Here is a 17131-nt window from a genome sequence, read left to right on the forward strand (position 1 = left end):
CTGGTTTCTCACGCCACGCATACACGGTTCATTGTCAGAAATCCCTCGAGGAATGTCACATGTGTGGGCTCCCTTTTCCCTGGGAACGTGGTCCTCCGAGTCCCGCTTTCCTCGGCACTTGGGTTAGGCACGCTTCTCCAGAGACACAGAGTCGAGAAACACCTATGCAAATATATACCTGAAGTTACGGGTTATAAGGAGTTGCCTTATACGAAGGCTGTGAGTCCAGAATCTGCGGTGCAGGCTGAAGACCCGGGACCACTGAGGGTGCGGCAGGAGTCAGAAGGCCGCCTGCTGGGGTTTCCTCTTGCTTGGGGAGGTCAGCCTCTGGTTCTATCCACGCCTTCGACTGATTGGATGAGGCCCACCCCCGTCCACCCCCTTGAGTGTTAATCTCACCCCCACCCGCCCTCCAAGCCGACACACACAATTAGCCGTTGCAGAGCAGTTAACATGTATCTCGTGATGTTCAGAGTAAAGATTTTTCAACAAGACCCTCGGCTTGAAAGTCAGGCTGCGTGAGAGAGAGAACGAGTATCAGACTATCGAGAACCAGGCCTGGGAGGCTTGGATCACATTCATCGGTTCTGGCGCAGACGGGCCCTGAGCATGTTTGGGAAGGAGGAGAATACAGCTCCGAAGACGGAAGGGAAGAGCCTCCCCGTGTGCCTGGCGGTAGGACCGGGCGCATCAGGGCGCGGGAGGCAGACGAGGCCTCTCCCGCGATTCGACTGGAGCGGGACAGGGGTGCGGCGGCAGGAGGCCGAGCTTCCAGCCGCTGCGCTGCGCACACACTCGGAAGAGGCTGGGAGAGTACGCGCTGCTACGTGTATTTCAACACAATAAGAAAGCGTATCAGGGGAAGCTTTCCTGAGTCTGCACGGGTGTGATAAACTGCACACATCGCAAGTGTGTGATTTTATAAATGCTGACACGTACCCGCCCATGACACCGTCAGCACAACCAGGAAAGGAAGCGCCTTCACCCCGAAGGTCTGCCACACGCTCGGGGCCCCCTCCCTGCACCGCTGCGCCCGCCCGCCCCGCGCCGCCGGGGACCTGCTGTCGTCATATGTTTTCTGAATGTTCCAGAGAATGTCTGGCCTTTGCACTCAGCACGGTCACCTCGAGACTCGTCCAGGTCGTTGCTGTACCCCCGGACCAGCAGTTGCCCCGCAGACCGTCTCAGGGAAACGGCACCAGGCGTGTGTCCCTGCACCCGTCGGGGGCCCCGGCGCTGTGTCGGGTTTGGGCCTCCGGGCACAGAGCACGCACGTGAGCCTCTGTGTGGTCGTACCCTCCGTTGCCCCCCGTAGGCACCGAGGGCCGGAAGTCTCCGTCCCACGGAAGGAGGCTGCTCGCCTGGTGACGAAACCGCCAACCCGTCCTCCAAAGCGGGGCCCCACCTGCTCGCCCCTCGCTGGAGCCCGCGGTGTAATTGCAGCCTTCTGTAGCCGAGTGATGAGGGCACCGCGGCTCTGGCTCCCAGTGAGTCACCATCTCTCCACGCGTTCGCTTCCCGTCTGTGTATTTCGGGGAAGGGACCGTTCCATTTCTGCCCGTTTGTAAATTGGGATGCTTGTTTTCCCCTCACTGGAGATGTGGGAGTTATTTTTGTATTGGGGACGCGCGCCCCCTCTCAGGTGGTTTGCACACAGCCCCCCATCTGTGCGTGCCGTGTCCTTCTCCCGACTCGTCGCTCAAAGAGCTGAAGCAGCAGTTTTAATCTTGGCGAAGTCTGAGGGAGCGGCTTGTTCTCTTACAGACCGTGCCTCTGGCGCTGCACCTAGCGGTCTTTGACCAGCACGTGCATGGAGGCCCCTGCAGGAGCTTCTGGAGGCTTTATGCTCTCACCCCACTCTCGATCCATGACATGCGTTCGTCTCTGTGGCAAATGAATATCGAGTTGTTCGGCCGCTGGGTGCCAGCCGGCATCGAACGCGCTGTCCTCCCCCCACCGGGCTGACGTGCAGCTTTGCTGAGCCCAGTTGTCCATAGTGGGGTCTATTCTGCGCCCCGCACTCGGCCTTCCGATCTGCTTTCCTCTCCCGCTGTCAGCACCGCACGGTCCGGGTTCCCGCAGTCGGTAACGAGTCTAGAGCTCACGTGGACTGGCCCCTCCGTCTTCTTTCTCCTTCTCCTCAGAGATCTTTTGGTTTTTCCCACATCCTCTCGTTGCCACAATCAGCATGAATTTTGTAATCACCTCAATGAATTCTATTAAGAGAAGGAGTTCCTGAGGTTTAGATCTGCTGGGCACTGCATCCAGAGGCCAACTTAGGAAGAACCGTCCGCTGACCGGCGTCGGGATCTCGACCCCTTGACAAGAGACGCACCTCAGGGCGCCTGAGTGGCTCAGTAGGTTGAGCGTCTGACTTCGGCTCAGGTCATGATCTCAAGGTTCGTGAGTTCAAGCCCCGCGTCGGTCTCTGTGCTGACAGCTCAGAACCTGGAGCCTGATTTGGATTCTCTGTCTCCCTCTCTCTGCCCCTCCCTGACTAGTGCTCTGTCTCTCTCGGTCTGTCAAAAATAAATAAATGTAAAACAAAATTAAAAAAAAAAAAACAAGATACACACCTCAGGGGTGCCTGGGTGGCTCAGTCAGTTGAGCATCCGACTTCAGCTCAGGTCATGATCTCATGGTTCGTGAGTTCGAGCCCCGTGTCAGGCTCTGTGCTGACAGCTCGGAGCCTGGAGCCTGCTTCAGATTCTGTGTCTCCCTCTCTCTTTGCCCCTCCCCCACTTATGCTCTCTCTCTCTCTCTCTCTGTCTCTCTGTCTCTCTCTTAAAAATAAATATTAAAAAAAATTAAAAAGGGGCACCTGGGTGGCTCAGTCAGTTGAGCATCCGACTTCGGCTCAGGTCACAATCTTGCAGTCTGTGAGTTCGAGCCCCGCGTCGGGCTCTGTGCTGATGGCTCAGAGCCTGGAGCCTGCTTCGGATTCTCTGTCTCCCTCTCTCTGCCCGTCCCTGACTAGTGCTCTGTCTCCCTCGGTCTCTCAAAAACAAATAAATGTAAAACAAAATTTAAAAAAAGATACGCACCTCAGTTTATTTGATTCGACTTTGCTTTCTATCAGCAGCACATTGTACTTCTAACTCTATGGGTCTTGCACACTTTTGTCTGATTTACTCCTAACTTTAAATGTTTTCTCCACTATCTCAGATGTTAATGGCTGGGATATAGAAACAGCTCTGGTGACATACAATTCACACACCACACAATTCGGCCACTGGCCGCGTGCAATCCAATTGTTTTTTGTGTGTTCACAGGTGGTGCAACTATCCCCACCATCTAACCACACGCGATGCGATTCTAGAACATTCCCATCGCCCCAGAAACAAGCCCCATACCCCTCAGTCATCACTACTCATTCCTCCCACCCCACGACGCCTTGGGCTCACGCGACCACAAACCTCCCATCCCCGCCCACTGTGGACACTGAGCGTGATGGGAACCTTGCACCGTGTGGACTTCTGTGCCCGGCGCCTGTCCCTGAGCGTGAGGACTTCAGGGTCCCTCACGTTGCCACAGCAGGATCAGTGCTTTGCTCCCTTGATGGCTGAGGGACATTCCACGGGTGGACATCTGGGGTGTTTCGGTTTGGGGGCTGTTACGAACAATGCCGCGGTGAACGCTATGTGTGTGTGTCCGTGTCTCTGGGCTGTGCCTGACGGGCCATGTGTAGCATCTGGCGTAACTGCCAGGATGGTTTCCAAAGGGCCCGTAGCACTACGTTCCCGCCAACAACATCCGAGGGGTCCGGGTTTGCCACATACCTGGAGGCACTTACTGGACTCCCATCTGCTGAAACTTTGGTGTCTGTGTTTATGAGGAAGGCCGGCCCGTGGTTTTCCCGTGGTGTCTTCAGTGGTCTTGGGATGAGGGTGGCTCTGGCTCCAAGAACGAGTGGGGAAACATCCCTGCTCTGGATTTTCCTGGGCTACATTGTAGAGAGGCCACACTGGTTCTCCGCTAAATGCTTCCTGGATCCAACCGCCAAGCCTGGTGGCCGGTAGTTTTCTTGGTCAGAAGCTTGTTGCTACAAACTTAATTTCCTTAACAGGTGTATCTATTTCTCTGGTGGTTTGTGTCTTTTGAGAAATGTGTCCATTACATCCAAGTTGTCAAATTTACCGACACAAAGTTGTTCCTAAGATCCCCTTTCTCATCCCCTCCAGTGTCTGTAGGGTCTGTGCTGTCATCACTCGGTCCTGATTCACTCTGTCTCTCTTGCCTTTATCGATCAAACTGGGTAGAGATGCCTCAGTGTCAGAGGCTTCCTCACATTACGCCTTACAACAGGAGGGACCAACGCATCTCCGCCTCTCTGGCTCCGGAGGCTGAACGAGACGGGGCTCGGAACCGGCAGCGACGGAGGGTGGATGCCGTCCGGGGAAGGGCATCCTGTTGTTAGGCTCCCACCTCCACAGTGACAGCAGCTACTCTCACAAGGCGTCTGCGTGGCCAGCTGTCCGGCCCGGGCTGTGGCCTCTGATGGATGCCGCTGTTGACCCGAGTCTTGATCTGACGACACGGCCCCACGGGGCTTCTCAGGCCACATTCACCCAAGGACAGAACCGTGTGGTGCAATTCACCTCCACACGACCGTGTCTGGAGTCAGGATCCCCCTTCTCTGCAGATCTCCCAGGGAGAGCTGAGGCCCAGGAGGGACACAGGTGGAGGGAAAGCGAGGAGGTCCCTGGACCTGTGCCCTCTGCTGTGAAGCGTGTGTGACTTGAGCTCCATTACTTCCTAGGTTTACTTGACTAAAATACAAAACAGTAAACAGACACAGTGTGACATAATTGTAGTGACTATGTCATTATTTTAAGACTAAAATAAACAAAACAAATTTCTCTGGGTAATGGTATAAATAGACAAAGAAAGTGACAGGGGCTAGGGACACCCTGGCCGGTACGTAAAGCCCCCGGCCCAGGAGGCTCCACACCTGAACACCTCCCCTCTGCACCTGCATCTCTGACCGACTCCGCCCAAAACCCACCAGAAACATGGGCTGCTGTGGCTGTTCTGGAGGCTGTGGCTCCGGCTGTGGGGGCTGCGGCTCCGGCTGTGGGGGCTGCGGCTCCGGCTGTGGGGGCTGCGGCTCCGGCTGTGGGGGCTGCGGCTCCAGCTGTGGGGGCTGCGGCTCCAGCTGCTGTGTGCCCGTGTGCTGCTGCAAGCCCGTGTGCTGCTGTGTGCCAGCCTGTGCCTGTTCCAGCGGCGGCTCGTGTGGGGGCTCCAAGGGAGGCTGTGGCTCCTGTGGGGGCTCCAAGGGGGGCTGTGGCTCCTGTGGGGGCTCCAAGGGGGGCTGTGGCTCCTGTGGGGGCTCCAAGGGGGGCTGTGGCTCCTGCGGGGGCTCCAAGGGGGGCTGTGGCTCCTGTGGCTCCTGTGGCTGCTGCCAGTCCAGCTGCTGCAAGCCCTGCTGCTGCCAGTCCAGCTGCTGCAAGCCCTGCTGCTGCCAGTCCAGCTGCTGCAAGCCCTGCTGCTGCCAGTCCTGCTGCGGCAAGCCCTGCTGCTGCTCTTCCGGCTGTGGGTCCTCCTGCAGCCAATCCAGCTGCTGTGTCCCCGTTTGCTGCCAGTGCAAGGTCTGAGGCTCTGGCTTATGGCCTCAGGGAACTCCGAAAGACCTGTGCTTCCCCTCAAGTGACTATAGGTACATCCTGGTTACACCCCCCCAAAAAAAACACACAAAGCCCGCCCCCCAAACACTTCCTCTCCGCTTGCCGGATCCCTCCAGTGTCTTGGCTTACACTTTGCCCCCAGCCCTCGTGGCAAAGCAATGGACTACTCCCATACACATTCCCTACAAAGGCGATCCCATCCTGCAGGCCCTTTGGCCTCTCCTACTGCCGTGCCTTCATGCCTGAGCCACACTACCTGCAAAAGGCCCACAGCGCCAGGACGTGGCCCAGATCCCCCTCTCTCATCATTCTCTGTGTCAAAGCACCACATCCTTGCTCTCCTCTGCTTGCTAGGAGCTTGATGGCATTGGCATCGCAATGTCTCCCGGAAGCTGCCTCACTAACACAGGTGTGTGAAGATCCAATGGGTCTTGGTGCACCACCCCCATAAGTGGTAAATAAACTCTCCCCCCATAAGTCTTGGTCTTCCTGTGGCGGTTTCCTTCCATCCGCGGTCTCACTTGCAAAACACACCGTGTGTCCCTCATCTCACTTCTTAAGGGACCACTGCTCCCCAGATCTTCACTGCTGTCACTCCACTGTGGGCTCACTGCTCACTGCACATACGTTTGTGGAATTCAATCAGGAACGACTCACGACACGCATGGAGGAATGAGTCAATAAGTAAGGAAGAGACGACTGAATCTAAAAGAGTCGTTCTTATCAGGCTGAAGGGAGCCCAGACGGCTGAGCCTCCATGGGATTCAGACTTTGTTGGAATCGTGGAGGCTGCTCCTTCCCCATGCCATGATCTGCTTCGCAAGGCATCCCATGAGTGGTGTCTGCGCCCATCCAGGCCGCAGAGCAGGAGCCAAGCCTAGAGAGAGGGCAGTGACTTCAAAATGGGCTGTGTTCCTCAGGTGTTCCGGATGACAAAAGGAGAAATGGTGTCGTTTTCAGAGGCCAGAGGCAGTGTGTCTCGGCACAGACTGACGAGCACTCTTTCCATCTCTGGGCTCACAGACATCACACCGTTGGTTCCACACAGGAAGGAACAGAAGGCGATGTCCTCGACCCGATCAAAGCATCTACCAAACAGCCACAGCTGCCACCACACGTCCCACTGAAAGCCTGGGATTTCCTTTGAAGGTCAGGGACAGGAAAGGATGTCCACATTCACCACATCTACTCAACATCGCACGCAAGCTCTACCCAGGGCGATGAGGCAAGACAAGGAAGTAAAAGGCATCCATGTGGGAAACGAAGAAGGAAAAGTATGTCTCTTCACAGAACACATAATCTTGCACAAACAAAAGAACCAAAGACATGCACGCACATGCGTGCGTGCGCGCGCACGCACACACACACACACACACACACAAACCACAATAATAAATCAACTCAGTAGGTTGCAGGCTCCATCCGCAATATACAACAATCAGCTGTATTTCTAGACACAAGCAATGAAGAATCATCATTGAAATTCAGAAAACAATGTCCTCAAAAAGAACAAATACTTAAGAATATACTTCAAGGGGCACCTGGGGGCCTCAGTCTGTCTAGCGTCCCGCTCTTGATTTTCGCTCAGGTCGTGGTCGCGCATGGGCCCGTGACTTCGAGCCCCACATCGGGCTCCATGCTGACACCTTGGAGCCTTCTTGGGATTCTCTCTCTCTACCCCTCTCCTGCCCATGCACTTGCTCTCTCGCTCAAAATAAATAGTGAAACTTAAAAAAATTATTTTAAAAAAGGCACACTCAACAGAAAAGGGCATATCCAGACAAAAGTAGTTGGAAATTGGAAAGGATGGTGTGAGGTTGTCAAGAAAGGTTCTCAGATAAACAAGGAGTTGAGAGAATTGTCCCACAAAACTTACAGCAAAAAACACCAAATGATAAAGGAAAAATATCCAGTAGGCACCGGAAAAGGTATAATAAAACAGAATGATAAGATATTTTTTGATAAATTCATTATATGTTAAAAAAAGGCAAGAGCCAAATAAGAAAAAATTATATTACTGCATTTTCTGTACAATAGTCATGTGTGGGAATAAACATGAGAGTTTGCAAAGGCACATGTTTCGTTAACAAGGAAATATAGACATTGTTCAGTTTCAATTAAAAATTAAGTGTAATCACCAGAAGAATAAAAGCAGAATGTTTAGGGGAGCCTAGGTGGCTCAGTCGGTTAAGCGTCTGACTCTCGGTTTGGGCTCAGGTCATGATCTCACGGTTCGTGAGTTTGAGCCTCATGTCAGGCTCTGCACTGACAGCACGGAGCCTGCTTGGGATTCTCTCTCCCTCTCTCTGCCCCTCCCCTCCGGAGCTCGCTCTTTCTCTCTCAAAACAGACAAATAATAAATATATAATGGATAATTTTTAAACCAGGAGAAGAAACCTGATGTATACGATGGCGTGTGGTAACCACAGAACAAGAGAAGACAGCCCGGTGACAGACGTGACTTCGATGGCAGAAACAGGTCCTGGTCTGGCAAGGACATCGTAAGAGTGGTGGATTTCATCTCCCAACAGAGGCTAGGGATTAAATTAAAAATAAAAGACCCAACAGTCTGTGACCTACAGGACTCAGCGTAGCTGACGATAGAAAGACGGGAATGTCCGCACTGGGGCGTGTGCACCTGAGGACGGGGACAGCAATGGCGATGGTGAGCCATAGTGCAGCCTTCTGATGCTGAAAGGGCCAGCACGTGGAGCACGTGTTCTCCTATCCCAAGGCAAAAATATTAGAAATTAAGTCACAAAGGCAGTAGTTAAAATACTGTATGTTTGTAAATTTGGGACTAAAGAAGTAATCACAAGAGAAAATATGAAATACTTAATGGTAATGTTAATAAAAACAGCACTTGTTGGAGTGACTGGAACACAGAATACAGAAGCTGTCCTTGCTGAGAAATGTACGGTAGGAAAGAAATAAATGTGTCACAAATCATGAGATCGGTGAACTGTCTGCTCAAATCTTTTGCCCATTTCTAATTGGGTCTTTGTCTTACTGTTGTAACGGGTTGTGTGTGTGTGTGTGTGTGTGTGTGTGTAATACACATATACAATCTTCAGCACCTGGCGCTCGGCAGAGCTTTTAAACACAATATCGAAAGCATGATCCATTCACATTTTTTTAATCAATGAATTAGACTTCGTCAGAATTAAAAACTTTTGCCCTACAAAAATAACGCTGTTTTTCACCATCCTGGAATGAAAATAAATAGCGAACTTGTCCCACACAAGCCGCTGCTGGGAACCGGAAAAAAAGAAGCTCCGGGCTGGGAGGAAAGGTGTGCCAACCACACAGGTGACAACGGACTGGAACCCAGAACGTAGGGAGGACTGTGGGGCCTCAGTGGTCACGAGGCGGACAAAACCGGGAAAGGCACGAGGGACACCGAAAGGGGTGTGAGTGCAGAATACGCACCCAAGATGCCTGACGTGGCTCTCCAGTGGAGATGCCACTGGGCGCCCATCAGCCGCTGAAAGGAAATAACGACAGTGCCCAATGCCCGCAATGTTTGGAAAGGCGCGATCTCGGACACAGCTGCGGAAAGCGCGATGTGACAGCCACTCCGTGAAGCAGTTTGACAGGTTCTTAAAAGACGAAGCTCCCTCTTACCACACAGCCCGGCGCTCCCACTGCTGGGCGTCAATCCAGAGAAGTGAGCACTCATGTACGCACACAAAAAACTACACGGATTGTTGGTCGGGGTTCTATTTGTTACAGCCGCAAGCGGGAACCAACCTGACTGTCCTTCGGAACAGATGGCTACACACTCAGGGAACACGGAGTCCATAAAGTCCATAAAGGGAACAGAGTAGGACACACACCACGACGGGCAAGGATGCCCAGGGCGTTCTGCTGAGTGACGTCACCCCGATCTCGAATGGTCACGTAGTGTGTGATTCCTTTTACCCCTCATTTTTCAGACGTACGAGGCAGGTCAACACAGGGAAGGCAAGGTGACCACCTGTGACTGAGAAGGCGCAGTGGGTATGTGGTGACGGGATGGACAGTTCTCTCACCAAAGTAGCATGTGCCAGATGCTGTGGCAAGGTCAGCTCCTACTCATATGGCTGGCAGCTCATGGGGATGTAACCACTGGAGTGCACAGGTTGAAGGGTGCATGAGATCTCCCTGGACAATATTTTTTAACATTTATTTATTTTTTGAGAGACAGAGAGAGACCGAGTGAGAGCAGGGGAGGGGCAGAGAGAGAGTCACAGAATCAGAAGCAGGCTCCATGCTCTGAGCTGTTAGCACAGAGCCTGCCTCAGGGTTTGAACTCATGAACCGTGAGATCGTGACCTGAGCCACAGTTGGACGCTTAACCGACTGAGCCACCCAAGCACCCCTCCCTGGACAATTTTTGAAATGCCCTGCGAATCTATAACTATTTCAAAATTAAAATTATTTTCTTAGGGGCGCCTGGGGGGCTCAATGGGTTAAGCGTCCGACTTCGGCTCAGGTCATGATCTCACAGCTCGTGGGTTCAAGCCCCCTGTCGGGCTCTGTGCTGACAGCTCAGAGCCTAGAACCTGCTTCGGATTCTGTGTCTCCTCTCTCTGCCCTTCCCCTGCCCATGCTCTCTTTCTCTCGAAAAAATAAACGTTAAAAAAAAAATTTTGTAAGTTTTTTTTAATGATGAGTGTGAAAAAGAGCCTATAGTGCCTTCCTTTTGTGTGAGAAAGAGGGGAAGTAGGGACACAGGCATTGAGTGCTTCTTCCTGCAAGAAAACTTCAGGAAAGGTGAACAGCAAACAAGGGGAGGAGGTGATGATAGGATGTCAACTCCGGGAGGTTTTTCCCACGTTCTCTATCGTCCAAAAATGAAATCCGTAGAAATGCTCAGGAAGGAGGCAACTGAGATGGAACAAGGTGAGAGGTCTGCAGTCATTTTCCTGGAATACTTGTGACCGCAGCCTGCACGTACCCCCCCCCCCCCGACCCCACCCATACACACACAACGTGGCCCGAGGTTCAGGCGGGAGCCACCACCAGGTGGGGGGACTCAGCCGCCTGCAGGGAAACCCATCAGGGACACCAGCTGTCCAGGCACTGTCCTTGGTGCTGGCACACAGCTGGATGCAGGACCGGGGCTCCGTCCCCAAGGGTCGCCCAGCCCCGGGACCCCCGCGGCAGCCCCCGGCCCTCGGAGCCGGGCCCCGGGGCAGCGCCGTCGGGCGAGGCTGCGGGAAGCAGCCCGGGCCTCGGCCCTCGCGGGGCCCCGGTCCCGGCGGATTCCTCTCCCCGGAGATAAGCCCCCGGCTCAGCCCGAGCGGGCTGGAAACCCAGAATCGCTGCCTTAATTGGTATTTTCCAGTTGAGAGAACATCCCGGGCTTTTTTCGCCTGTGTCATTGAATTACCAAGTGTTTTCGTTTTTGAGAAGACCTAAAATTGCAGAGATCTCGGGGACTTAGCGAAGGAACGCGAGGCCAATTTTGCCTAATTACGGAACGTCTGGGCGGTCCCTCTGACGCGTCCCAGAGTAGGCGATGCAGACCCCTGGGCCTCCCCGGAGGTGGGGGGCCCGGGCTCCGGCACAGATGTTTACCTGACGTCCCGGGGCAGAATCTGGTTTACATCGAGGAATCAGACTGTTTACAGCACGCCGCGTCTGTGTCTCCCTCTGCCCCCCTTTCAGCGGCGGTAACGTTCTGCAGGTCTCTCGGGTCCCCCGGGACCGTCTGCGCCATCGCGCCAGGCTCGCCACGTCCAGGCGGCCCCACCCGGGGGACGCGTCGGCCCGTGGCCCGGCCACCCGCGTGGTCAGCCGGAGCCCGGGCAGGCAGCGCAGGCGGGGAGCGGGCCGAGCCACGTCAGCCTGGGCAGCGGCGCCCCACGTGCAGGACGGGGGGCCTCCGCCACACCCCCGGTCACCGCAGGCCAGTGCACGGGATGGCCGGCGCCCCCCCGAGGCTGTGAGTGGGCAGCGGGACCTGGGGCGCTCCACAGCCCGAGAGACGCCCCGCTGCCCGGGGGACCCGGCGTCCGCACCCGTTCGAGGGGCCGCAGGGGTGTGGGGGGGTCAGGACGGCACGGGAGGAGCTGCCGGGGGTCCCACACGGGGCCCTGGAACAGCCCAACCACAGCAGGGATGAGGGGCCCCTGGACCCGTCTCCGGCCTCAAGCCGCAGGAGCCACGGTTACGGGGCTGCTCTGGGGCCACGGCCCCGCCCGTGCGGTGACAGAACCCCTGCCGGCGTCCCCAGGGCCCCGTTGCCCACCGCGGGCCGGCCATCGCCTGGCTGCACCCCCTTCCCAGAGGCCGGCCTCGGTCCTCCTTCTCCACAGGGCTTGACTGAGCCTCTGGCTCCAGTCCCGCGTCCTGCCACTGTCCCTTCCCCTTGTGGCAACTGCCCATGTCCTCCCATCATTCCGGAGAGCTGCCCCTCCCGGGTTTGCTGGTCCTGTTGTCCTCAGGACCTTCTCGCCCTTCCTGACCAGGAACCCTCGGCTGTGCCGTGTCCCCCGGGCCTCCTTCTCCCCCTTCCTGGCCGGGGACCCTCGGCTGTGCCGTGTCCCCCGGGCCTCCTTCTCCCCCCTCCTGTCCAGGGACCCTCGGCTGTGCCGTGTCCCCTGGGCCTCCGGTCCCTCCTGCCCTCGGACCCCAGGAAGCACGAGTGCGCGGGCCTGGACCCCGGGGCTCACGGAGGCCGGCACCCTCCTCAAACTCCCGGGAGCCCGTGCAGCCCCCACCAACGCCCATTCTGGGGCGAGTGAGCCCTCCAACCCCACACGCTGCCCAGCATGACGTCCCGGGGTCTCCGTCCTGGACCGCTGGCCACCCCAGACGGTCCCATGCACCCAGGAGTGACCCCCAACTTGGCTGCAGACCCACGGTCCTCCTGAGCGCCGGCTGTGGCACCCAGATGTGGCCGGACCGAGTCAGCACCCCCCCCCCCCCCGAGCCTGTCTCAGCTGCAGCCCCCTGCCGTGTGATCATCCTTGAAGGACCCCTTGCCCCGCAGGGACGTCCTCTGTTGGGCGCCCCCACGAGCCATGTCGGGCAGCACGTCGGGCCGGCTGCATGGTCCACGCTGACACCCCCACCCGCAGTGGGGTCACTGCTCACTGCGGGTCACTGTCACCGTGGAGTCACTGCTGACTCCTGGGTCACTGCTCACCGTGGGGTCACTGCTCACTGCGGGGTCCCTGCTCACTGTGGGGTCACTGCTCACCCCGGGGTCCCTGCTCACTGCGGGGTCACTCTCCCTGCAGGGTCCCTGCTCACCGTGGGGTCACTGCTCACTGCGGGGTCCCTGCTCACTGTGGGGTCACTGCTCACCCCAGGGTCCCTGCTCACTGCGGGGTCACTCTCCCTGCAGGGTCCCTGCTCACCGTGGGGTCACTCTCACTGCGGGGTCCCTGCTCACCTCAGGGTCACTCTCACTGAGGGGTCACTGCTCACCCCAGGGTCACTTTCCCTGCAGGGTCCCTACTCAACCCAGGGTCCCTTCTCACTGTGGGGTCACTCTCCCTGCAGGGTCTCTGCTCACCGCACCCTGGCGTCCCCCTGCAGGTCTGGACACAGGGCACGACGTGTGCTGAGCCCCAGTGGTGGCTACCTGCTACCGTACTGCTGGCTGTGCGCTCGTCATCCGGGCCGTTGTCGTCGTGTCCCCATCCCCGCTGGGCACCCGGGGGCAGGGGTGCCAGTGTGCCGGGCCCTTCGACCTGGCAGTGCCCGGAGCCCCGCCCGGAGCGGAGCCCTTCGGGGGGATGCCGCAGGACACAGTTTCACTGGCAGCGGGAGGTTGTGGGCGCTGGTGAGGTCTGGGGCTGTGGCTCCCTTGGGGGATCCCAGAGTTGGAGGGAGGAGGGGCTGCTGTAGAACATGCTTGGGGCTCAGGGAAGGTGGGAGCCTCCTCTCCCCGATGGCTCCGCGCTGGTCCTGGTGGCATTTCCTGCGGCGTCTGTACCCAGGTCAGCCACGCAGCATCGGCTGCTCAGAACCAGGGGCAGCTTCATCCCGAGATCGTCTGTCCTGCATCATCTGCCGGAAACCTGTCCCCAAGCTTGGCTGAGGCCAGCCGTGGCCTGTCCCTGAATTCCCTCCCTGCCAAGCCTCTGAGCAGCCCCTGGGGCCAACGCCTCCCCTGGGACACGTCCTCCCACATCCTAGCCCTTTGAAATCCTCCCCGGGGTGCTCCCCAGGGGACTGGAGGAAGTGCTGGCACTTAGGTCAGGGCCACGAGCTCCTCAGCTGTCCCTGAAATTCTTGCGCTGATTAGACGGAGAACGGATTGAAGGATTACTTCTTTAGTGAAAAACAGACGAACAGAATAAACAAAATAACTAATTTCCAACTTCCGGGACAAAGCGAACTCGTTGGCCTGGGCCTTTGGGACCTTGCCCTGCTCCCTCTAGGGTCAGCCCACCCCCGAGGGCCCCGGGCCGGCCCCACACTCCTCTGCACACCCCAGGCCCCCTCAGCTGGTGTGGGTCCCCTGGGGAGGGCGCTGCCTTCCGGTTTCCCTTCCCGGGCTCTGCACACAGCTGGCGCCACATAAATGTTTCACGTAAGGAGTGGATGAGCAGCCGAGGGACAAAGGTGGATGAGACCTTGCCTCTCCTGCCAAGGCCAGGGGCCAAGGTGTCTGCACCACAGCGGGCCTGGGGGCCTGCACCCCGGGGCCTGATTCGTTGCTGGGGTCGGGGTCCGGGGAAGCTCCTTCAGACGCTGCCCAGGGTGGGCACACGTGGGGCCCGGGGACTGTGGGCACGGGAAGGGGGTGTCAGAGTTCCAGACACCTCCTGACTCTTAGCCGGCTCCTGGGTCAGGCCTAGAGCCGGGCGGGGGCCACCGAGGAGGGGGGACACCAGTCTAGCCCTTGGCGGTGGTCACGCCGTCCTGAGCTGATTGGGGGTGAGCTGCGGGCTGAGCTGTGTCCTCCCCCAAATGCACACGTTGAATCCCCAGTCACCCACGGGATGGTGGTGGGATGGAAAGTAGGGGCCTCTGGGAGGTGACTGGGGGAGATGACGTCATGAGCGGGGGCCCCCGAGGTGGGATTAGTGTCCTTACAGAAGCAGAGACAGCTGTCTCTCCTCCAGGTAGGAGCCTAGAGGGAGGAGGCCCTCACCAGACCCCCCCACTACCCACTCCGACACCCTGACTCGGGCTTCCACCTCCAGGTCAGCTAGAAGTGAACGCCCGCTGGTTAAGCCCCCGTCTGTGGCATCCGCTACAGCAGCAAGGGCGGACCAGGGCAGGGCTGCTGTTGGGGCAGGTGCTGTCTGGGGAAGGAGAGCAGCAGAGGGACTCGTGAGGGACTGAGGCCAAGGAAGCGGTGGTTCCAAGCGGCGGGCCGCCAGGGACAGCCACGCTGCGAAGGGCCAGGAAGCAGCAGGCATGAGCCTTCACGACTGTGAATCCTGCAGCGGCCCAGGGAGAAGGCGGGTGGCTTCACCCGGTTTGGGAACGCACCTCTCTCGACCCCTGGGTGCTGCCAGAACCTTCCAAGAGGACCGACTCAGTGGTCATTAGCCAGCAGGAAGAATAAAGTCTTTGGTGCATTGAAAAGTTCTGGACGGAGGGAGAAAATGGGGAGGGAGACCCCCCCACTCTGCAGGAGCCTCTCCCCAAGTCGGCCATGGCCCACTAGGTGGGTGGTGGAGGGGTATCGGAGAGAAGGGGCACAGACACCCATGCATTCTGCATGCAGGGACGTAGCAGGGTGGTCCCGATGGCAGCCGGAAGCAGAAGACCCCCACTCGGGCAGGGTCCAGAGAAGACCCCCACTCTGGCAGGTCCGGGGCTGGACGTGCCCTCAAGGTTAAGATTTCAGCCAGCCCCACGGCATGTCCACCCCCAGGAGGCCACCCACCACCCTTGGGGGTCCTCAGGCTTCCGGCCCCACCCCCGCCCATGTCCCCTGTGGCCGTGGGGCAGGCACTTCCCCAATCCTCCCTGACCTCAGCCAGACCTCTGGCTGCACCTGCTCAGCTGGTGACCCTAGAAAGAGGAGCCCACAGAAACCACATTTTAAGGATGTGTGATGTTATTTTTAAAAAAGCATCAAAAGCACTGTGATTGGGAAGGACAAACTTCAGAGGACACATGGGCTAGTTTTGGTTCCGCATCTTTTCCAGATGGGTCAGGAGAGGACAGCCCAGGCGCTTTGGAGTCCGCAGGCGTTTCATCTGTCCCACCTGTGAGCTGCGGACACGCTCCTTGAGAGGCCGGGGGACTCCTGCAGACCCCAGACCCCCAGGTCTGCGGGTCTGGTCACTCTCTCCCCCGCAGAGCCCTCTGGGAGAGGAGCCTCCCTTCCACCGCCCCCGCCCCGCCATGGGCACATGCTGCCACCAGGTGGCGCCCTCCGGAGCGCGCAGACCCTGCTGCACCTGGGGAGCCCCCCACCCCACCCCACCCCCCACCCCGACCGCCCACGGACTTTGCTCCTTAACGTGGGCGCGCCCGGCGATTCCTGCTGCGACTCTAGAGCGGAGAAAAGGAGGCGCAGAGAGCACGATTGACTTAGTGACAGTGCTGGTGGGGACCAGAGCCTACCGGGCACACAGCCCCTGAGAGATGGGGAGGGGTGCTCGGGCCCCTGGAAGAACGAGTGGGCGGGGACGGGGGGCCACGCGGAGTCCGACAGGCCAGGGCCCAGGGAGACAGGCGGAGCCGCGTTGGGACAGCGGGGTGTGCGGTGACCCAGAGGGCGGCAGACACGCCCGACCACCCGGGGCACGCGCAGGAGGGGCTGGCTGCACGACCCGCACCTGCCTGGGGGAGCGGGGTCAGCCCGCGGAGAAGCTCAGAGAGGTCGGGGACCTCAATACCGGGCTCTGGTCCCCGCAGGAAAGGCACGGGACCCGGCCTGGCCACGCCAAGGTCCTCACCTGCGGAGCGGAGCCGGGTTCCAGGCTGTCCCGCCTCTGAGCCCCGGGGCAGGCCGGCTCCCTCCCTCGCGTCCCAGGCCAAGCGGACGCCAGGGGGCGAGCACGGCCCAGGCTTTCTGCTCCCACCTCTACTAACGCCAAGTGCTTGCGCCCCCAAGCCCCCCCACTCCGCCCTCAACCCTCAGGCCTGCCGTGGTGGGGGTGAGGGGGGTTGAGGGGAGGGGCGGGGGGGGGATATGTGAGGGGCGGTTGTACTGGGGGGTATGGGGCGGTGGGCTGCGGGGGGAGGGGGAGGGAGGAGGGAGGAGGGAGGGGGTGGGCTGTGATGAGGGAGAGGGGGCCATGCCAGAACACTGACCCCAGAGTCCACAGAGAGCAAGGGTGACCTGATAACTGCTCCCCCTGGGAGCCTGGAAAGACCTGGAACTTCACTGTCATTGTCATTTGCCTTCCTCCGCAAGCAGCCCTTCCTTCACTTTGAACCCCACTTTACAGAGGAAGAAACTGAGAACCAGAGACGTTACAGGATTGCCTCGGGTCACATGACTGGAGGGGGAGGAGGCGGGGCTTGCACTCTGGTTGTACAAGAGACTGGAGGTCCCACCCCCAGGCCCATGGTCCCCACAAGCACGTCCTGCAGTCCCCATC

This window comes from Panthera onca, unplaced genomic scaffold (assembly GCF_046562875.1).
Source record: "Panthera onca isolate mPanOnc1 unplaced genomic scaffold, mPanOnc1 haplotype 2 h2.h2tg000175l_path, whole genome shotgun sequence".
Classification (NCBI taxonomy): domain Eukaryota; kingdom Metazoa; phylum Chordata; class Mammalia; order Carnivora; family Felidae; genus Panthera; species Panthera onca.